At 45.0% G+C, this 22,332-nt stretch overlaps 1 protein-coding gene across 2 annotated transcripts in view; it reads left to right on the forward strand.

The window, feature by feature from the left end:
• The window catches only part of LOC139170317 (gamma-aminobutyric acid receptor subunit alpha-4-like), a 216,793-nt gene that overhangs the window by 169,663 nt on the left and 24,798 nt on the right, over nucleotides 1-22,332 (forward strand). The window lies entirely within an intron of this gene.

A 22,332-nucleotide genomic window follows, 5' to 3' on the forward strand; every position in this document is an offset into this window, starting at 1 on the left:
GACCACCAGCTTCAGCTTTACACTTTACACCACTAGAATTAGTTCAATCCAAATTTATTAGAGCAATTCTCCAGATGCCACATTGTGTCTCAAACGTACTTCTGCGCCTTGAGACTGGACTGATAAAAGTCGAAGCAAGAATCTGTATAGCATCCCTAAATATGTGGTTAAAGCTTAATTTTTTTCCGCAAGGTCTTGCTCCATTAATCCTTCATGATGAATTTTCCTCCTCATGGATTAAGGCCATCGAGTTCAATCTTCACAAATTAGGCTTCTCCCCAGATTTAATACTCAAGATGAACTATGATCTAGCAGGACAGACCTTGTGACAAAGGGTGGAGGACATCGAGAGGCAGGAGGACTTGGGTAGAGCTCCGCTGTTTCTGGCCTCAGATGCCACTAGATATGTTGTGGCTCCTGCAAGATACCTGGGACAGGTAGAGTCAGCAAGCCATCGAAAGGCATTTGCTCTTGTATGGTGCTGTGCGCTTCCATCTGCCGTTTTGTATGGCAAGTACAAGGGAACTCCAGCCACTGAAAGATTTTGTCCTTGTGGCTCAGGAGAGGTGGAGACTGAGGGACATATGCTCCTGAGATGCTTCTTTTACACTGACATTAGGAGAAAGCATATTCTACCACTTATTGAGGGATATCCTGGCTGCTCGGACGTTGCCTATCTCCGGTGGTTGCTTGGGGATGAGCGGGCCAGGATTACAGCACAGGTGGCCAGATTCTGTGCAGCAGCAGCGGGGATTCATCTCAAATGTGTGCCTTGATAGCGAGATATGTACATCTCTTGTATAATTACTATGGGTCAATCTTGGTTGCTCAGTCAAAAGTCCTGTTTCCTGTTCTTTTTCCTTTTAATTATTATTAATTGGACTGTAGCAAGAGCAGAAAGAAAAAAACCTTGTGTTGCCCGAGGCATGTGTTTTCCTTCCTGCCTGCCTTTCACATAGGAACTGTGGAGCTTTGGAAAATGCTGCATGGCAGTTTTCAGGAACTCCCATAAGAAAGTTCTCCTTTGCATCCAGTCCATGAAGACCCCGATACCCCCTGCTCCGTGGCGTTTGGTTTAATTACTTTCGCCACAGAGATATTGCTGAGTAATCAGCTGGGTAATCAGCTGGGGCTTGGAAAATGGTGGCCACCAGCTAAAATAGAGCCGCCTGTTCTTTTTTGCCTGTCATTTACTGTTACTCGCTGCCTTTTGAGACATCTGCTTGCCGTGCTACTCTGAGTAGATTTAACTTTAAGAGAACAGAGCAAGACAGCCAGATCTTCACCATAGAATCGGATGGTCCTGGGACACCAGAGCGCCAGATGGTGGGGGTGCCCAGAGTCGGAGGGGCCATTAGAAAAAGGTGGATATACAAGATCGAATCCGGAGTGACTACCTATGAGACAGCAAACACATGGAATGGGGAGGATTATCTAGAGAACTAGAGATGCCTCTTGAGAAGAGCAGAGGACATTGAGGAATAACTAGAGGGATTGATAGGAGCCAGGAGAGATATGCTGGCAGCGGCCAGCATTACAATGGTCATCTTACCCAGAAACGTGGACGTTTGGGGAACTGGACTCCTATTTGGACTTTTATACAGGACCTTTTCTGGAACTTAATCGCTTCATAACACAGCACCATCTGCCTGATGATGTTAAGAACTGCTGATTGACTACATTCCCATATATTTCTTATTGCTCATTTTCCTTGTTTTTAATGTTTTTAATTGTTTTTAGCTAACTTATTGGGGGCTTTTTAGTGATGGATGTCTATGATTATTGGAATGAAGGGGGCTATATGTATGTGGTGGATGGTTATGGAATGAATGGGGGGAGTGGGTTGGATGGGATGGATGGGATTATGGTGTGAAACCCGGAAGTTCGGGGTTTGGGAGGTTGCTGGGAAGCCCCCCAGGCCGGCTGTCACCTTTTAAAATAGCTGCGCGGCTTCCCAGCAGCTTCCCGAAGCCGAACGCCAAACCCGAACTTCCGCGTTCGGTGTTCGGCGACTGTTGGGAAGCCGCGCGGCTGTTTTAAAGGTGACAGCCAGGCTGGGGGGCTTCCCAGCAACCTCCCGAACCCCGAACTCGGAAGTTTGGCAAAAGTTCGGGGTTCGGGAGGTTGCTGGGAAGCCCCCCAGGCCGGCTGTCACCTTTTAAAACAGCCGCGCGGCTTCCCAGCAGCTTCCCGAAGCCGAACACCAAACCCGAACTTCCGCGTTTGGTGTTCGGCGACTGCTGGGAAGCCGCGCAGCTGTTTTGAAGGTGACAGCCGGACTGGGGGGCTTCCCAGCAACCTCCCGAACCTCGAACCCGGAAGTTCGGCAAAAGTTCGGGGTTCAGGAGGTTGCTGGGAAGCCCCCCAGGCCGGCTGTCACCTTTTAAAACAGCCAGGCAGCTTCCTGAAGCCGAACGCCAAACCCGAACTTCCGCATTCGGCGACTGCTGGGAAGCCGCGCGGCTGTTTTAAAAGGTGACAGCCGGGCTGGGGGGCTTTCCAGCAACCTCCTGAACCGAACCCGAGGTTCAGAAAATTTTTTGAAGTGCTCCATACTTATCTTTTTCCTCTCTGCTTTCTATCGTTTTCCTCCTTGCTTTCTTGCGCTTTTCCTGCCTGGCCATTTCTGTGGTTCTACTAGGTCTTTGGGTGCAATGTGTTGCCCTGGCTCTGTAGCTGGTCCTATGATGTTCCTTCAACCAGCTGGCCTCTGACTGCCAGTACCCGTCTCCATCTATTTCTACTCTCCCTTGGCCTCCTGCCACTCAGCTCCTCATTTTCCTTCCCAGATGGCATCCCATATCCACCTTGTCTCTCACCGACTCAGCTCACCTCCTCTCAGCTCTTTTCTGGTTGGCTCTGCCTTGACTGTCTGTCTGGATTGGAGAGCGGGTTGATGAACTGCCATTCTGGGCACAATCTGAGCCACAGGGTCCTGGCTGCTGCTCTGGTCCAGCTGCAGGCTCTCTTGTCTCTGACCACCTTTGCTTCCATTTCTGGGGGTCACTCTGGGTGTACTTCTCAGCTGGTCCACTGTGCTGTGCTGCCTCTCAACTGGGCAGACTGCCTCTCAGATCTACCAGTCACTTTTTCTCTCCATGATGGATGAACTGCATGAAGGCCAGACATGAGTAACTGCAGTGAAAATCCGGATACTTGGCAAAGTGTTAAAGTTTACTGAGAAATTGGCTTTCTAAAATAAAGTTTTATCAAAAGGTAGTGAAGGAGTAAGCAAGAGTGAAAGACATATTAAATGATTCCTAACCCTAATAAAGGAAGCAAACGTTAGGCTGAAGTGGAAATTAAGTGGAAAAGATAACAATGGAAAGAGAAATACAAATATGTTAATTGAACATAGCTACATAACCATTTCATTTTGGAGATTTGAGAGCTGGTATAATTTATTTATTTTATTTTTATTTTTCAAATTTATAATGTCATGAAGAACTGCAACAATCTTAAGTCAGTGCTATGCAAAAAAAAGATAACTTGGTCTCTTGGACTAGCATTTCCCTCAACTATAAGAAGTACCCCATATGGATGAGATTTGTCCACTATGTTGAACCTTTGACATAGCTCTTATATTTTTTCTATCTTACCAAGAAATTAGTTGTAGTCTATTTTGTCAAATGCCTTACTGATATCCAAGTGTATTATGTCCACAGCATTTCCCTTGTCCACTGTCTTTGAGTTTTATGGTTTTACTTATCAGGACTATCAGGATTCCAAGTAACAGGCCAGATGAAATCAAAATTCCAAGGCAGAGTTCCTCAAAGTATAGATTTTTTAGGCATGTCATATTGGCACAGCTGCTGAAAACCCGACTCTAAATTCCCTGGGTTTTTTCTACCCAGTTCAAAATCCAAAGTTCTTCCCCCTATTATACATGCCACAATCAAGTTTCTCTCCCAATCCGGGATGTGTCCCATCCATGTCTCTCCGTGTGCTGGTGACAGTGTCCTTGACATTCTCATGTACTTGACATGAAAATGTCATTTTGGCTACAAAATATTCCCCCAGCTATCTCTATTCGCCCTCCTCTCTTTCCCACATCTCCATCTAGCATCACTATGGCAATCCTGAAGACATTCAAAAAAGGGTTAACAGGGACATAGTAAAAATCATCCAGTGCTAAGCAATTCTTAAAAGTAAGTAAATTCAACTGTAGGTAGATGAGGGAATGGAACTAGAACTCTTCCACTCTTTGTCATTTGCAGATGACAAAGGTATGAAAAGGCTAAGTAGAAGCCAGGTGCTGCTAATCAAGTGTCCTTGATCATCACCTTTTTAAAAGCTGAAGTTTTAGAAGTTTGCTGGTCTCTAGCACTGAGTTGTACATTAATGCAAACAGAATGGGACAACTAGATATGATCATTTTGGCTCAGCCTTCTTAGCATGCCCAGCTTATTACTACCAAGCTGCCTCTACCAACTCATCACCCCCTAAGTCATCGCACGACAACTCAACACAGCCATTTTAATATATGTGGGTATAAATTTTTTATTGTTTTTCACACCTTGCAGAGATTCCAATTTACATACCTCAAATTAAAATATAATTCAATACAATATCAAATGCCAATTTCTTAGTCAAATTAATCAAATTTTTCAAATTATTGATCCAATTATTTTCTGGTACATATCATTCATCCTGTGCTACCTCCTTTCCAAATACCAGATAATGTTCTTCGCTTTCATTTATATTTAAAGTGCTATAGGTATCTAAATTTCTCTTGGCTATTTGCTGTTTTTTTTTAAACTATGCCATCGTGTTTCAGTCCCTTCTTAGAAAACACATTACTACTTTCATTTTTTTTAAAAAACAAAAACCTCATTTTATCATAACTGCCTTAACAATAAAAAATACCCAAATTTACGACTCTTTAAAAGCCCAGGAAGGAAAGAGAAGACATTTACAAAATCCTGAGGAACATTGAGCGGGGGGGGGGGGGGGGGCAAAAAAAGTTTGGACAAAAAAATATCTCTCTCTTCCTCCCTTTTGCTCTATTTCTCTCTCTCCCTCTTTCTCTTTCTCCCTCTCTTGCTATCTCTTTCTCTCCCCCCTCTCCCTCTCTTTCTCTCTCCCTCTTGCTATCTCTTTCTCTCTCCCCTCTCTCTTTCTCTCTCTCCCTCTCTTGCTATCTCTTTCTCTCTTTCTCTCCCCCCCTCTCTCCCTCTCTCTTTCTCTCTCTCCCTCTCTTGCTATCTCTTTCCGTCAGATCCGGAATAAGCACACAAACCGCTCTTTCTCTCTCTCCCTCTGTTACTATCCCCCCTCTCTCCCTCTCTCTTTCTCTCTGTCCCTCTCTTGCTAACCCCCTCTCTCCCTCTCTCTCTCCCTCTCTTGCTATCTCTTTCTCTCCCCCCTCTCTCCCTCTCTTTTCCTCTCAGCAGCGGCAGCAGGGTGATCAGCTGTGAGGCGGAGCTCCGGAACCGAGGCACAGACGGGCGGCAGCTAGACATGTTGCTAGACACCGTACATGCTGGTGTTGCGCTGGGCATGGACATGGGGCTGGAGCCTCCGTCCCAGCCCAGCCAGCAGGCAAGTGCCAGCCACGCAATTCCAGCATGTCCAGCTGCCACCGTCGGTGCCTCTGTTCCGGAGCTCCGCCTCACAGCTGACCACCCTGGCGCCTCCCCACGGCTACTGCCCACTGCCTCTTGCTTTATTCGTGCTCTCCCGCTTTTTATTTGTTTCCCCCCACTCTTCTTGTGCGCTCCTAAGGGAGTCAACAGCGCGCAGGTAACTAAGGGCGGGCAACCGGGCAGGGAACGCCGCCGGGCCGACCACCGACGGCTCCCAAAGGCTAACTGGTTGGTTTGGAAAACCGTCCAGTTAGTTGAACTGCGGCCAAACTGCGTTTGCAAGAACCCGGCGGATCTCCTGCTTAGGCGAGCGCGCCAGACGTTGCGCGCAAGCAATTGGGGACGGGGGGGAATGAGCCCCTTCTGCGGTCCGCCGTGGTACGGCACCCCCCATTTGCCCAGTCTGCTGGACAAGGGGGAAGGGGGAAGAAGAGCGGGGTCTGGACCCCGCTCCTCGCCACCTTCTCCCCCCGGAGACCTTTTCTCTCTCCGCCGTAGGGAGAAAAGGATTGGAGCAACCGACTGACGAGTTGGTCTGCTGCTCCCACAGCATCATGCTGTCCCTCTTGCAGGGCGGGGAATCTTCCTCACACCTGCATCGTCCCATCCGCCGTCCACTTTTGAACCTTCTTCTCCAGCGCTCCCCGTCGCCCATTCCTGTAGAATTAGCGCGCACGCATTTTCCCTAAGGAACGGCTACAGCAACATGTCCAGCCGCCGCCGGTCGGAGCCTCCGTTCCAGAGCTCCGCCTCACAGCTGACCACCCTGGCGCCACCACACGGCTACTGCCTGTTGCTGCCGCCATCACTCTCCCGCTGCGCGCCGCCCTCCCGCTGCAGCCGCCCTCCCACCAGGCCCCAAAGCTCATCTGTTGTGTGCTCTTGTGTTGTTGTGGTTGAAGCTGAAGCAGTCGCCGACAGGCAGGATGTTGCAGCATATGATCTTGTGGGCAATACTTAGATCTTGTTTAAGGCGTCTTAGTTCTAAACTTTCTAGGCCCAGGATTGAAAGTCTAGTCTCGTAGGGTATTCTATTTCGAGTGGTGGAGTGAAGGGCTCTTCTGGTGAAGTATCTTTGGACATTTTCAAGGGTGTTAATGTCTGAGATGCGGTATGGGTTCCAAACAGATGAGCTGTATTCGAGGATGGATCTGGCAAAAGTTTTGTAAGCTCTGGTAAGTAGTGTGAGATTGCCAGAGCAGAAGCTACGTAGGATTAGGTTTACAACTCTTGAAGACTTCTTGGCTATATTGTTGCCTGTTATTTTAATTTGGCACTTAAATCTTTTGTTATTAGTATACCAAGGTCTTTAACTGAGTGGGGATTATCTGTGATAATTTGATTATTCAGTTCGTATTTGGAGTTCAGATTCTTCTTCCCAATGTGTAGGACAGAGCATTTGCTAGTTGAGATTTGGAGTTGCCATGTGTTAGACCACTCAGAAACACTCAGGTCTTATTGGAGAGTAGTTGTGTTATCAGTGGTGTTGAAGAGTTTTATATTATCCCTAATTCTAAATGTGTTCCACTCTCGAACTCAATGATAATCTTCCCTAATCTATTGATTTTCTGTCTTTCCTATATAATGCCTAACATAATTAGTGCTAGTTAATATCCCATATTAATCCTACTCCTGTTATTATAATTATCCTCCCCTTTCTTTTCCCCTCCCTCCCACTTTATTTATCACCATAAATTAAATAAAAAGAAATGAAAAGCAAAGAAGAATTAAAAAAAAGTAATCCAAAAATAATCATTATCAATATCAAATATCTCTTCTATGTTATGCACAGTAATCAAAACTATTTTCATTTTTTTCATTTATAAGCCATTAAATTTTTTCCTCTTATATAATTCTTCCATTTTATACTTTATATCACTTGCTTGTATATTTGTTTATATATATAAATTTCCATCGGATTAAAATATTAAAAAATCCAATTCATTAAGAATACTCAATTTTTTTTTGGTAATTTATAACTTTGTAAGAGCAAAGAAAAGAAAAAAAGAATGTGCTAATATCTTTTAGTAACTTTTAAATATTCTTACACGTATTTTAATTTTAATTTTCTTAAGAACATTATAATTCTTAGAAATGTTTAATTTCAAATGTAATGTCAGTCAAATCAATCAGTCCAGTTTGGTCAAATCTATTCATATCTATTCAAATCAGTTTAATTCAGTTCAAATAATTTCATCTTGAACATTATCTTCCTTCCATGGGTTTAGCTGATCAGTCTTCCCACGGCAAAAATACTGTCTTTAAATCTATGGAAAATGAATTTCAGTCAAATCAATCAGCCCAATTAAATCGAATCAATTCAAATCAGTTAATTCAGTTTAAATAATTTTGTCTTGAACGTTAACTCCTTAATGCGTTGGCTGGTCATTCTTCTCTAGAGTTCTGTATTTAAACCAGTAGCAAACTGCTATATTTCCCCCGGCCACACGATGTCACTAGGTGATCAATACTCCAAGTCTTCTCTATGTAGCTATTCTGTGAATAGCATTAAATGATTCTTTGGCTGTTACTTCCTGTTGCTGTCACTTCCTGTTTTATTCTGCCATTGTTCTTTGTTTATAGAACAAAGGAAAAATAAGAATTCCAAAACAAAAGTTAAAAATTCCAAATTCCAAAAGGCAAATTTCAAAGAGAACAAATTAGGTAGTTGAAAATAATCCAAATGATGGGCAATTTTGCTATTTTTGAAGCTTTAGCTGAAATGCTACGTTGCATAGTTAACTGCCTTCTTCAATCTCAGCCCATTTTACCTCCATCTAGCAACCAAGCGAGAAACAAGGTCTAGAATCCCAATGAGGCACTCTCTGCTTACCATCATAGACAGAAAATTTCTCCTTCTCCTCTGCAAGTATGTACTGTACCTCCAATTCTCTTCCAGATGGAATCATTTGGCTATCCTCCCCAGCAATGGGCAGTCTCTGCAACTGTGTTGGAACAGGCATGGCTGCCTGTCTGGCTTCACCACAGCCAGTGCGAGACAAGCCAGTTCACCCAGTGGGGTATGCCGGCCCCTGCCAGGTCCCTGGCAGCATCCCAAGCATTACTCTTCCTGCAGGAGAGATCCAGTCTGCTCCAAAAGAACCAGAACCCCCAAGCAATGGGACTTAGGGACATTTCCCAGGAAAGAGAGAAATATCCTGGTGCTGCAGTCATGACACCCCGCCCCCTTCTCGCTATTTTAATATATGGTTGACTCACCCCAAGCAACTGGAAGAAGAGCTAGATGGGTGCAAGAGTAGGGCAAAGTTCAGAGTGATGGCAGTGGCAGCCAGAAGCTTCCCATTTTCACAGCACCCCTCCTGCCACTGCTGCCATTTGGCAACTGCAATGATGTTCAGGCTGCTTTGGGATGATGGTGATGGGTAAAGGTTGTGGTGAAGAGGCAGCAGAGAGTGTTGTGTCCCATTTTCACACGCACCACCACTGCAGTGCTGAACATGAGCAAGTGAACTCAGCATGGCGGCAATGAAGGGTATGAAATAGGATACACCAGCCTCTGCCACTTCCCTACTTCTCACCCCACCTATAACAGCCTGCCTCTAATGGCCCAAATACCACTGCTGCCAAATAGCCCATATCAGTAATGGTGAGATGTGTAAAATGGAACACCCCTGACCTCTGCCAGTGCTCTGTGCTCTGCCTACCTACTTGCTCGCCACCTGGCGGTCTCTCCAGCTGCTTGCAGTGAGTTGTCCTGTGATGACTTGGCAGTGAGTTAGCAGAGGCAAAATGGCTAGCTGACCACACAGCTGGCTGCACTGAGATGGCTGTACCAAGTTGTCCTAGACCCTAAAATTATATCAAAGAAGAAACATAGAAACATAGAAGACTGACTACAGAAAAAGACCTCATCATCCATCTAGTCTGCCCTTATACTATTTCCTGTATTTTATCTTAGGATGGATATATGTTTATCCTAGGCATGTTTAAATTCAGTTACTGTGGATTTACCAACCACATCTGCTAGAAGTTTGTTCCAAGGATCTACTATTCTTTCAGTAAAATAATATTTTCTCATGTTGCTTTTGATCTTTCCCCAACTAACTTCAGATTGTGTCCCCTTGTTCTTGTGTTCACTTTCCTATTACAAACACTTCCCTCCTGAACCTTATTTAACCCTTTAACATATTAAAATATTTAAATCATGCCCCCCCCTTTTCCTTCTGTCCTCCAGACTATACAGATTGAGTTCATTAAGTCTTTCCTGATACGTTTTATGCTTAAGACCTTCCACCATTCTTGTAGCCCGTCTTTGGACCCGTTCAATTTTGTCAATATCTTTTGTAGATGAGGTCTCCAAAACTGAACACAGTGTTCCAAATGTGGTCTCAACAGCGCTCTATATAGCAGGATCACAATCTCCCTCTTCCTCCTTGTTATACCTTTAGCTATGCAGCCAAGCATCCTACTTGCTTTGCCTACCATCCGACCACACTGCTCACCCATTTTGAGACTGTCAGAAATCACTACCCGTGAATCCTTCTCTTCTGAAGTTTTTGCTAACACAGAACTGCCAATACAATACTCAGATTGAGGATTCCTTTTCCCCAAGTGCATTATTTTACATTTGGAAACATTAAACTGCAGTTTCCATTGCTTTGACCATTTATCTAGTAAAGCTAAACAATTTACCATATTACAGACACCTCCAGGAATATCAACCCTATTGCACACTTTAGAGTCATCAGCAAATAGGCAAACCTTCCCTACCAAACTTTCCCCTATGTCACTCACAAATACATTAAAAAGAATAGGACCCAGAACAGACCCTTGTGGCACACTGCTTGTGACTTGTCTCTGCTCAGAATACTCGCCATTCACAATAACTCTCTGTTGTCTACTCTTCAGCCCGCTGCAAATCCAATGAACTATCCAGGGATTAAGTCCAATCTTCACTAATTATCTATCAGCTTTTTATGTGGAACCGTATCAAAGGCTTTGCTGAAGTCCAGATAGGCATTATCCACGGCACTACCTTCATCCAACACCTTTGTGACATAGTCAAAGAAATCAATGAGATTAGTCTGACATGATTTGCCTTCAGTAAAGCCATGCTGATTTGGGTCCAATAAATTATTGTTTTTAGGTGCTGATTTATCCTCTTTTTGAGTAGAGTCTCCATCATTTTAACTATAACTGATGTCAAGCTAACTGGCCTGTAGTTACCAGCTTCTTCTCTACTGCCCTTCTTGTGTATAGGCACAACATTGGCCATTCTCCAATCCTCAGGAACATCTCCTGTTAACAGGGATTGGTTAAACAAATCAGTCAGGGGGGTAGCAATGACAAATCTGAGTTCTTTAAGAACTCTGGGGTGGATGACTTCTGGACCCATTGCCTTATTTATCTTTAATCATTCAAGTTCTTCTAAGATCACTGGAGCTGAATCCGTTCAGCTGGAAGCAATGCTATATCCATCCATTATATTGTAAGGTGTCTTTTGAGAAAACTGAATAGAAGTAGCTATTAAAATGGTCAGCGATCTCCTTATCCCCCTTCTTTACAGATTTGGCAATTTCTTCCTCTTTTGAGGCTTTAGCAGCATATATTATCTGTTTTGCCTCCTTCTGTCTCATTTTATACACCTCTCTATCAGCTATACTTCCAGACTCTTTATGCCTCCTATAGGCAGCCTTTTCTACATTTACTATAGCCATTACATCATTGCTAAACCATAGCGGTTTCTTCTTCCTTTTACCTTTAGTTATTTGCCTTACATACAGTCCAGTGGCTTTTAAGATGACCTTTTTTAATACATTCCACTGGGTGCTCGATCCTGCCATTTTATCCCTCCCCTTTAATTCATTATTTAAATATTCCCCCATTGCATTAAAATTTGTTTTTCTGAAATCCAATACTTTGGTTGCAGTATAGGATTGCTCACAATCAGTTTTTACATCAAACCACAAACATAGATGGTCACTGCAACCTAAATTTTCTCCCACCTTAACCTCTGAAACCCAATTCCCATTCGTAAAAACTAAATCTAGAATATTCTCCCCTCTAGTTGGTGTCTTAACCAGCTATGCCAGAGCTGCTCCTGTAAAGGCCTCTACTATATTCTTACTTTTGCATGTAAGGGCACTGGGGATATTCCAGTCAACATCAGGCTTGTTGAAATCACCTATAACCATAATATCTCCCTTTACTGCCATTTGGGTAATTTCATCCACCTTCTTGTTGTCATATTCCTCAGATTGCCCTGAAGGCCTATAGATCACCCCTATTCTAAGGAGAGAACCTTCTTTATTTTGCATGCAAACCCAGAGAGTCTCCAGATCTTTACATGTATTTTGAATTAGTGTTGTTTTTAGACTTTCCTTAACATAAATGGCTACTCCACCTCCCCTTCTCTCTATTCTATCCTTCCTGTACAATGTATATGCTGGTATGGATATTTCCCATTCATTAGAATCCTTAAACCATGTCTCAGTTTTGGCAACTAGATCCAGATTATCTCTAGATATTATGGCCATTAACTCACAGAGCTTGTTGCTCAAGCTTCGAGCATTTGTGCACATTACCCAAAGAACATTATTTTCATTATTAGTTTGCCCCTTATCATGAACAACTACATCTATTTTATTTACAGCATCCTTTTCATAAGCTTCCAGAAACTGATTTATCCTCATTGGTCAGGGATAGAAAACATCAACATCAGTTACATCTCTGTCCCCTTTACCTAGTTTAAATGTCTGTCAAAAAAGGTCTGAACTCCTTACCGAGCACCTGGGTACCTCTGTATGATGGATGAAAACCATCCCTCTTAAACAACTCCCTATTAGACCACCTACTGACATCATGACTTATATAGCCAAAACCTTCAGCTTTACACCACTGCCTTAACCACACATTAAACTCTTTGATACAAGTTGTTCTCCACTGCATCTGGAAGGAGAGTCCAACATGGATATTTTACCAATCCTATTGGTAGAGACTGAGTTACAAATTTACATATTAATTAGGTACCGCCCCCTTGCAGTCCCCCATGAGCTCAGTTTTAAAAACTCAGTCCCAGTGTAGAGACGTACTGAGTTTTGCTTGGATGATAGGTAACGTTAAATTACCTGTTTAATGTTTTTTCCTTTTGTCTCCTTACAGGTACAGAACATCGTTGGTGATGGGGTCTCTGTCCTCCGCGGACACCACCCCCGACGATCTCCTTAGGGGTCGCTTCCCTCCGAGGGAACTTCCCCCAAGAGGAGCACCTCAGCCCGGAGTCCCTGGCCCCCGAGGCCAAACTAGGGCTGCGAGCCGAAGGTGGGGGGGTCCACCACCCCCCACTGGGAGGCTCGAAGGCGCGAGCACCCAGAGAGAGAGCTCCACATAGGAAAGCGGAGCTGCGCCCGTCAGCTGTTTGGCAGCCACCGAGGGAGCCGCCGAAGCCGCCATAGTGCCAAAACCGCCGCTGCTGCCACCGCCACCGGTACCGCTGCCAGGGACAGCGACGATCCGGCAAGGACAGGCCACGGGCACAGAAGCCCAGTACTGGCAGGGCGCCCAGCAGGAACGGACGCAAAACGATGGGCGCCACCATTTTGGGGAGCCTTCCCCCGGCAGTAAGGGCGCCAACCGGAAGGGCTTCCGGCGGCTGGCAGGCACGAACGAGCGATGAGCTCTAGTGCGCAAGCGCAAGTTTAAGATGCCATTTTGCATTCAGTGCGAGGTTCCTTCGGAGGCAAATTTGTTGGAGATGCATAAAATAGTGAGTACAATGGAGGAGCAATTGGGAAGTGAGAAGACTAATTTCCCAGCTGTACCCTGTTCTGTCTGGGTCCCCCCAGACGCCAACACCAACCAAAAAGAGTATCCAGACACACTGGTAAAAAGCAAAGGCAGTTTATATACTGAAAAGCAAACACAGGTAACAAAAACTGTTCTTACAGACAGGAACACAATGCAGTTTCACAGAGGTTTCACGAAGGCCAGGCAATAAAACAGGATTCTTGCTGGCAAAAACGACTCTGGAGATAATAAAACCCACGCCTCCCCCAAGTCTTTCAGGCTTCTAGGCCACAAGCCAAGATCAGAGATGCCAAGAATTGAAGCAAGGTCACAGGACGCCCAGTTGATAACTCTCCATGAGACTGTAAGGGCGGGCCTGCCTTTTCAACCCTGCTGAGGAGAACCACACCCAAACCCAGCTGTTGCCAATTCAGGGATGGAAATATCTTTCTAATTGGCCCCTTCTTTGAGCTGCACGTCTCTGCCGCATGTCTATTATAGCCTGTGCGTCTTCATCCAATGAATCCAGGCTACTAGCTGGGGAGAGGGCCCCCCCGGGGGTCTCAGGCTGCTCTCCCTCCTCCTCTTCCTGACGTTCCTCTCCCCCGTCTGCCTGGTCCTCCCCCTCCTGGTCACTGTCCTCCTCCTCTGGGCATGGATCCGGCAGAGCTCCAGCCGGTCCCTGAGGAGCCTCAGCTGAATCACATCATACCCAAGGATAAATCCAAGGGAAAGCCTAAGGAGAAATCCAAGTCCTCACAATCTCCGGCCTCAGCAGCCTCACTTAAGGAGGCAGAAACATGTATTAAGGCTCTGGAGAAGAAATTAGAGGCGGCCTTGCTCACCTCCCCCTCAGCACTCCCTCTAACACAGAGGCAACCCTTGACTCCCGAGCCAATGACCCCACAATCCGCCTTTGGGCATATGGAGACCCTCCATGAAGGGGACTGGTCGCCTGACAGACAGCTTCCTCTATTACCTCAGGCCATATCCTCCCCAAATGTTTCCTGGACCAGGCTGGGGGTTCAGAGCAGCAGCAGCGGCATCGTTCTTCAACAGAACATCAATAATGTGGCTGCAGGAGATGCAGTCACGACTAGGCCCAGAAGATGGCCGGCTGCGCCAAGATCTGAGTAAGCTGTTGGCGGCGGCAGAATTCTCCGCCGATGCCACCCTCCATGCAGCCAAATTCTCAAGCAGGAGTATGGCGACCACGCTTTCTTCGCGTCACCTCTTGTGGCTGAGAAGCTGGCCAGCAGATTTGAAATCCAAGTGGCGATTGGCCTCAGCCCCCCTGCAGGGTTCAATGCTCTTTGGAGATATACTGGACAAAGTCCTCATAGGATAAAAGAAAGGTACTGCCCAAAGCCAACAGGCACCAGGACCGAAGGTCCACTCCATACACGAGACGTCAACCCTCCCGCTGGGAACGAGTCACGGGAACAGGGCAGAACAAGAGACAGTTCACACAAAGTCAATACTCCCAACAAGGACCGAGGGTCCTTCCAAGACAGACCAAGAGGCTACCATCAGTCAAGATGGCCCTTTCGAGGGAACACCCAGAGAGGGTTTCGACGCTCTAAATGACTCACCCAACCCACTGCCGATAGGAGGGAAACTCCAACTCTTCAGTACCTCCTGGCAAACGATTTCCTCCGACAAGTGGGTCTTAGCCACAGTGTCGAGAGGCCTTCGCCTGGAATTCATAGGACAACCCCCAAATCATTTTGTACAATGTCCAATAGTTCAGGACTTCCAAAAGAGACAGCAACTGCTCAAGGAGATTGCACATTTGCTAGACATACAAGCCATCGAACCAGTACCTCCGCAGGAGGAGGGCAAAGGTTTCTATTCCATGATCTTCCTCATCCCCAAGTCATCTGGGGGGTACAGGATGATCCTCAATTTGAAGTAACTAAATATTTTCATAAAATACAGAAGATTCCGAATGCACTCCTTGCAAACAATTCTAACCTCAATCCGTTCTCACGACCTATTGACATCAATAGACCTAAAGGAGGCGTACCTACACGTACCAATACATCCGACGCATCGGAAATATCTCTGCTTCTGGGGGCAGTCATTACCAATACAGAGCCATGCCCTTTGGCCTTTCATCGGCTCCGCGGACGTTTACCAAACTGCTGGACGCGTTGACTGCCAACCTTCGTTCCCAATCCATCAGGTTGATGGCCTACCTGGATGACATAATTATATTGTCCAGGTCTCCGACACAGGCAAAGCAGGACTTGAACAGGACTATTCAGACCTTGGAGATCCACGGCTTCACCATAAACATGGAGAAAAGCCAACTGACCCCCACGTACAGGCTCCTACATCTGGGGGCCGTCATAGACACACGGACAAATACGGTGTTTTTGTCCCCAGAGAGACAGAAGAACATCCACCAATTGATCACCAGTCTAAAACAATTCAGACAGACCCTGCTGTCCTTGTTGTCAAAAATATTGGGGACCCTGGTGCCGGCCATAGGTATTGTGCCCTGGGCCAGACACCACATCAGAATCTTACAGTGGTTCTTACTTCCAACTCAAAGAGCCAAGATAAGTCACTCCAACAGACAGGTCAAACTACCAGGGAAGGTCAGAGAGTCCTTAAAGTGGTGGACTTTCAGAGCGCTACAAAGAGGCTCTCCCTTCTGTTCACAAGACAGGATTATCCTCACAACAGACGCCAGTCTCTACGGATGGGGTGCCCATATTGGCCAACACATGGCACAAGGCCTGTGGACATTGGAGGATCTTTCACCGGTCAACATAAATTTCCTCGAGCTCAGGGCGGTCTTCTTGGCCCTGCAAATCTTCTCTTCAATTGTCCAGGGAAGGCACGTGCTAGTGTTAACAGACACTGTGGCGACCAGGGCCCACCTGAACCATTAGGGGGGCATGAAGTCACAGCGACTCATAGAAGAGACCTCAAACCTCTTCGATTGGGCTGAGCTTCATCTGGCTTCACTGACTGCAGAGCACATTGCCAGAACCAGCAACACCCAAGCGGACTGGCTCAGCAGGACCACCCTGGATCCATCAGAGTGGAAACTGGACCCAGGACTGTTTCACCAGTTGACCCAGAGGTTCGGAATACCCACAGTAGACCTTTTTGCAAGTCGCCAGAAATCTCAGCTACCAAGGTTCTACTCGAGCTTCCCGGAACCAGGGGCAGAAGACACCAATGCCCTGATATCTCCCTGGCCTCCCGGGCTCCTATATGCATTCCCTCCCATGAACCTCTTAACGAGAGTGGTGGAGAAGATCCTTCACGAGAAGGCGGAAGTAATACTGGTGGCACCACATTGGCCACGACGCCCGTGGTTCACCGACCCAGTAGCATTATCAGTATCACCACCGTGGAGAATTCTGAACCAGAGCATCTCTCTCAGCCAGGGGAATCTACAACACCCAGATCCCCAATGGTTGCAACTGACAGGATGGCACTTGAAAGGCATAGACTAAGACAGCTAGAAATACCAGAGAAGGTCATCGACACCATGCAGGCCGCAAGACGCCCATCAACCTCTAGGATATATCAGGCAACATGGGCAGCCTTTTGTAAATTTTGTGAAAAAAACCACCAGAATCCTAGGGAGGCATCAGTAATCACAGTTTTAGAATTTTTACAAACTGGGATAGAACGGGGCCTGGCCCCAAATACCTTGAAAAGGCAAGTGGCGGCCCTTTCCACCATGATTCAGACATCAGAGTCTCGCTCTCTGGCCCTACACCCTTGGGTAAGGGATTTTATACGGGGAGCTGTAAATAAACATTTACCACTGGTTCGATGGTTCCCATCATGGGATCTTGCATTGGTCCTTAGGGCTCTAACAAAGCCTCCATTTGAGCCTCTAAGATCTATATCACTTAGGTTTCTTTCTTTTTAGTGGCAATAACTTCGGCACGCAGAGTGTCGGAACTTTCTGCTTTATCTGTAAGACCTGATCTCTGCATATTTTATCCAGACAAAGTGGTACTTCGATTAGATCCCACTTTTATACCAAAGGTGAATATGACGTTCCACAGGAAACAAGAACTTATACTCCCAGATTTTTGTACACATGGGAGTCATCCATCGGACTTAAAATGGCATAAAATTGATGTCAGGAGAGCCTTGAAGATTTACATCAGACGGACTGAGACATTCATAAAGTCTGAAACTCTGTTCATATCATTTTCACAACATAAAATGGGACTTGGACTGTCTTCAAAATCCATCAGTCGTTGGATTAAGGAGTGTATAACAGAAGCCTACAAGGCTGATGGACAGAACCCTCCAGCAGGGTTGACGGCACATTCAAATAAAAGTGTGGCCACGTCAGCAGCTTGGTCAACGCAAGCATCTATAGAAGACATCTGCAGGGCTGCGACCTGGGCAGTCTCCACGACATTTATCAGACATTACAAGTTGGACTCTTTCGCTTCGGGAGAAGCAGCTTTTGGTAGACATGTTCTACAGTGAGTATGTTCTTCTCCAACATCCCTAACAAGACCTTCTCCCTCCCATGGGCCTTGAATCTTTGGTATATCCCATGTTGGACTCTCCTTCCAGATGCAGTGGAGAAGACCCGTTGTACCTACCTGAACGGTCTTCTCGATGCACTGGAAGGAGAGTCCAAACCCACCCAGCAGTTGAAGTTTAAAGACGCCGGAGAATGGGTTGGTTGGTTGAGTTTTTGGGTTGTTATTAATACATTTGGTTATCCTCTTTACAGTGTCTTCGTTTTTAAAACTGAGCTCATGGGGGACTGCAAGGGGGCGGTACCTAATTAATATGTAAATTTGTAACTCAGTCTCTACCAATAGGATTGGTAAAATACCCATGTTGGACTCTCCTTCCATTGCATCGAGAAGACCATTCAGGTAGGTACAACGGGTCCTTTATCCTCCTGGCCACAAACCGATAACACCTCTGAGAAAGTCACTGAATCAGTTATTCTGGCCAGCTCCATGGTTAGACATTGGAAATCTCTTTTTAGTACATTAACATTTCTCTGGGACAAATTATTTGTGCCAAGATGCACCACCACATCCACGTTATTACCTTTACTCACAGCCTTGACAATATTTGTAATCTGCCTCCTGTCCCTGCTGGCAGTGGCCCCTGGAAGACACCTCATCAGCTTTACCACACCCTTATTCTGTCCAAAATGAACACCTCTAACAGTCGAGTCACCCACAAGAAAATGTGTCCTCTTTTTATTTCTACTAACTGCACTTGATGGTTTGATGACACTATGCACCTCACTTACAAGAACTTTGTAAGCATTGCTCTTAGAGAAGCAATTAATTGTTGTCTATCAATTTGGGAATGGTTATACAGCTCTCTCTCTCTCTCTCTCTCTCTCTCTCTGTGTGTGTGTGTGTATGTGTATGTATATATATATATAAAGTTATACTATCTTCTGCCATCAACAGGCAGTTAGCCTGCTCCCCCAACCCCCATTCCTTATGCCATAAGGGATATGTGTCCCAGTTATTAAAGAATTACCACATGAAGCACAACAGCAGGAGAAGAATTGTAGGAGGAGAAGTTGTTGTCACACCATCAAGTTGGAGGAGTAACACCTCATTTAAAAAATCTTGGCCTAGCTGCCCTGACTGGTAGCAGCTCATAGGGCTGCTTTCCAGGGTTACAGAAGGAGACAGTTAACTTATTTTGAAGGCAGAAGAGGGCTCTGCATCGTAACGGCAGATAAAGTGGCAAAACCATATTCTAGGAGAAGGGAAACTCTGATTCCAAACCTTCACTGCCGTGTGGCTATATCCATTATTGGAAAAGGCTTCAAGAGTAAACCTTGAGCCAAAATCCAGAACCAGAGTCTCGGAAGCAGTTCATGACTATGTACAGCCATGTTCTGATAACTCCTGCAACTCAGCTGGAACCAATCGTATTGGCTGTGTCATTGGATTATTTCAGTGACATGGAGAGAGGGGATCTGATACTTGGGTAACAGTCTATCTTCTATATTAACTTATCCATATTAGCTCATATTAACGCTTTGATTACAGCACTGAAACAACACAGAAAGCAGCAGTCACTGGTTATAAGTCTTTGCTTGATTGGCATAGAGTATGATGCCAGGGATCACTTTCGACAGTGGGAGAGGTCAATATGCCTCATTGGCATAATGACAAGCAGACTGATAACTTTGCACTGTGCAATAACCATAAGAAAACTTTAGCCCTAAAGTTGGGCACTTGGAATGCTCAGACAATAACCTGTGGTTTCTCTGACAATCTGCAAGAAATAGATGACGCTTGCAAGATTGCTGTTATTGATATGGAACTGAAAGATTGCAAATGGACAGATCCGCAGCAGCAAATATGTCTGCCATGAACACGAAGATGACTTGAATACCCAAGACTGAGCAGGAGGAGAGAAAATTATTATCTTGTGAACTGAGCAAAAGAATAATTTACTTTGAAAATATCCCCAAGAAATATGAGGGAGAAGTATACTGGAACTATTTTCTAGTGGCGGAATAAGCACATTTATAAAAAAATAAAGCCATGATATTTAAGAAGATGAACATTTGAAAGAAAACTAAGTCGAAAATTGAACTCTCAAAGTGAAGACCTGACAATGAAAATGTATTTTTTTTAAAAAAAAACAACAACAACTGGAATTTGACCTGGAATTGGTTTATATTTTATGCCTTTTAAATTTTATTACTATTTGTTTGCTCGCTTATTGGACTCAGTCTAAAATAACTGGATTATTAGCATTACTCAGAGAGGTAATATCAAACTGAATCAAGAGTGCCATCTGCTGCTAAGTGGAAAATTATACAACTATGGGAATTTTTATCTTTGTTGGATTATAAAGATTTACTTCAAATCTAATTTAAACTTTAAAACTACAAAACTGTTGAGCAAATAAAGATGATTGCATCTGCTGCTAAGAGGAGAACTGTGCAACTTTGGGAATTTTTGTTTTTGTTAGACAAAATTGCTGAGCAAATTTAAAAAATTGGAAGAGTCATGGATTCTTCTTTTAAAATTGGTTTGACTGCAAAATGGAAATAAGTGGAGATAAAGATATGGAGCAGACATACCAAGACATTAAAGGTATCATAAAAAGAACAAAGTAGAGGTGATGGAAATATCTGGCTGTATGGATCGTATAGAGAAAAAATGGGAAAATATAATACAGGGAATAACAAATATAGACCAGAACTAAAAGGAAAGAATGGAAGAACCTGAAAGAGTGGAGGAGACAGGCGAATTGGGAAATCAACAAGAAGATAACAACAAGATGATAATAGTAAAATTGATGGTGAAAAAGGGATTAGAGCAGAAGGAAAATATTTTATCAGACATGAAAAAGAAATGGAAGAAACAGGAAGATAGTTGGGGAGAAGAAGAAGGAGCTAGAATTCAATCATAGAACAAAACAAGAGGGGAAAAAACAATGGTAGGGGAAGTTAGATATTATAGTCAAATACAGATTTAAAAGCATATAAAATAAATGATCTAAAACAAGTATAAGGGAGACAACCGTATGTGGTGTAAGAACTAAAATTATTTTGTGAATATTTGATAGGAGTATAGTAAAGTAATTTATATTATTACTAGAATTGTATAAGTGGAAAAATTAGCTTGTATTAATAGTAAGATTACTAGGAATGAAGAATTGGAGAAAGTATTATGTAAAAAAATGTGAGCAATAAGGAAAAGTTATATAATAGATAATGATTGATATATGGAAAAATTTAATAATGGCAAAAGGAAAGATCAATTATTTGATTATTACAATGATAAGATAAGGGGGAAAAGAGAGTTAAAATAGAGACAGAAATATGAGGGGGGAAAGAGAAAAATATATTAAAATATAGGAAGTGTGGTAGAATTATGATAAAGATTAGAATTGAAAGATTGAATTGAAAGACATTGTGTATTAAAATTAGAAATGAAAATGAATTGTAATTATTAAGAATAATATTGTTATGATTATTTGTATGAAACCTAGAAAATAAACCATTCATGACATGAGATGTATAAAAATAAATAAAACAAACGTTTTTTAAAAGTTTGTATTGCCACTTGCTCTGTTCAAAGACCCTCTTCACAGAAAATAACATTCTGAATAACATAATTGGAAGGGACCTTGGAGGTCTTTTAGACCAGCGTTTCCCAACCGGTGTGCCGCGGCACACTAGTGTGCCGCGAGACAACGTCAGGTGTGCCGCGGCGAGAGGCGGCGGAGGAGAATGGGCGGATCGGGCGGGCAATGGGGCAGGGCGGAGAAGCCAGGGGCGCGTTTGGCCGGAGGCACCTACTGCCGCACCTCCCTGCCCCTGCCTCCCCATGGTGCTTCCGGCCAAACGCGCCCCTGGCTTCTCCGCCCTGCCCCATTGCCCGCCCGATCCGCCCACTCTCCTCCTCCGCCACCTCCTGCCTTGGGGCGAGCAATCCGGGAGTCCAGGACTTTGTGGCTTTGCGCCATGAAGAGAAAACGGCCGACTTTTCCCTGCTGCCGTTTTCTCTTCATGGCACAAAGCCATACAGTCCCGGACTCCCGGATCGCTTGCTTCTCCGGTCAGCAAAGCCATCTGCCCAGGAAAGCGCCGCGCTGGCCGGAGAAGCGAGCGATCCGGCAGTCCGGGACTGTGTGGCTTTGTGCCATGAAGAGAAAACGGCCGACTTTTCCCTGCTGCCGTTTTCTCTTCATGGCGCAAAGCCACACAGTCCCGGACTCCCGGATCGCTCGCTTCTCCGGTCAGCAAAGCCATCTGCCCAGGAAAGCGCTGCGCTGGCTGGAGAAGCGAGCGATCCGGGAGTCCGGGACTGTGTGGCTTTCGGCCGGGCTAACGGGAGGCAGCGCGAGACCGGGCGCTGGGGACGTCTGGGAGGGCGAGGAGGCTGATGGCTGCTGCGCACTCCACTCTTTCTCTGTCTCTCTCTCTCTCTTTCTTTTTCTCTCTGTTGCTGGCGTGGTGAACGAGAGAGAAAGAGAGAGAGAGAAAAAGGAGGGGAGAGAATGAGAG

The sequence above is a fragment of the Erythrolamprus reginae genome, chromosome 7 (assembly GCF_031021105.1).
Source record: "Erythrolamprus reginae isolate rEryReg1 chromosome 7, rEryReg1.hap1, whole genome shotgun sequence".
Classification (NCBI taxonomy): domain Eukaryota; kingdom Metazoa; phylum Chordata; class Lepidosauria; order Squamata; family Dipsadidae; genus Erythrolamprus; species Erythrolamprus reginae.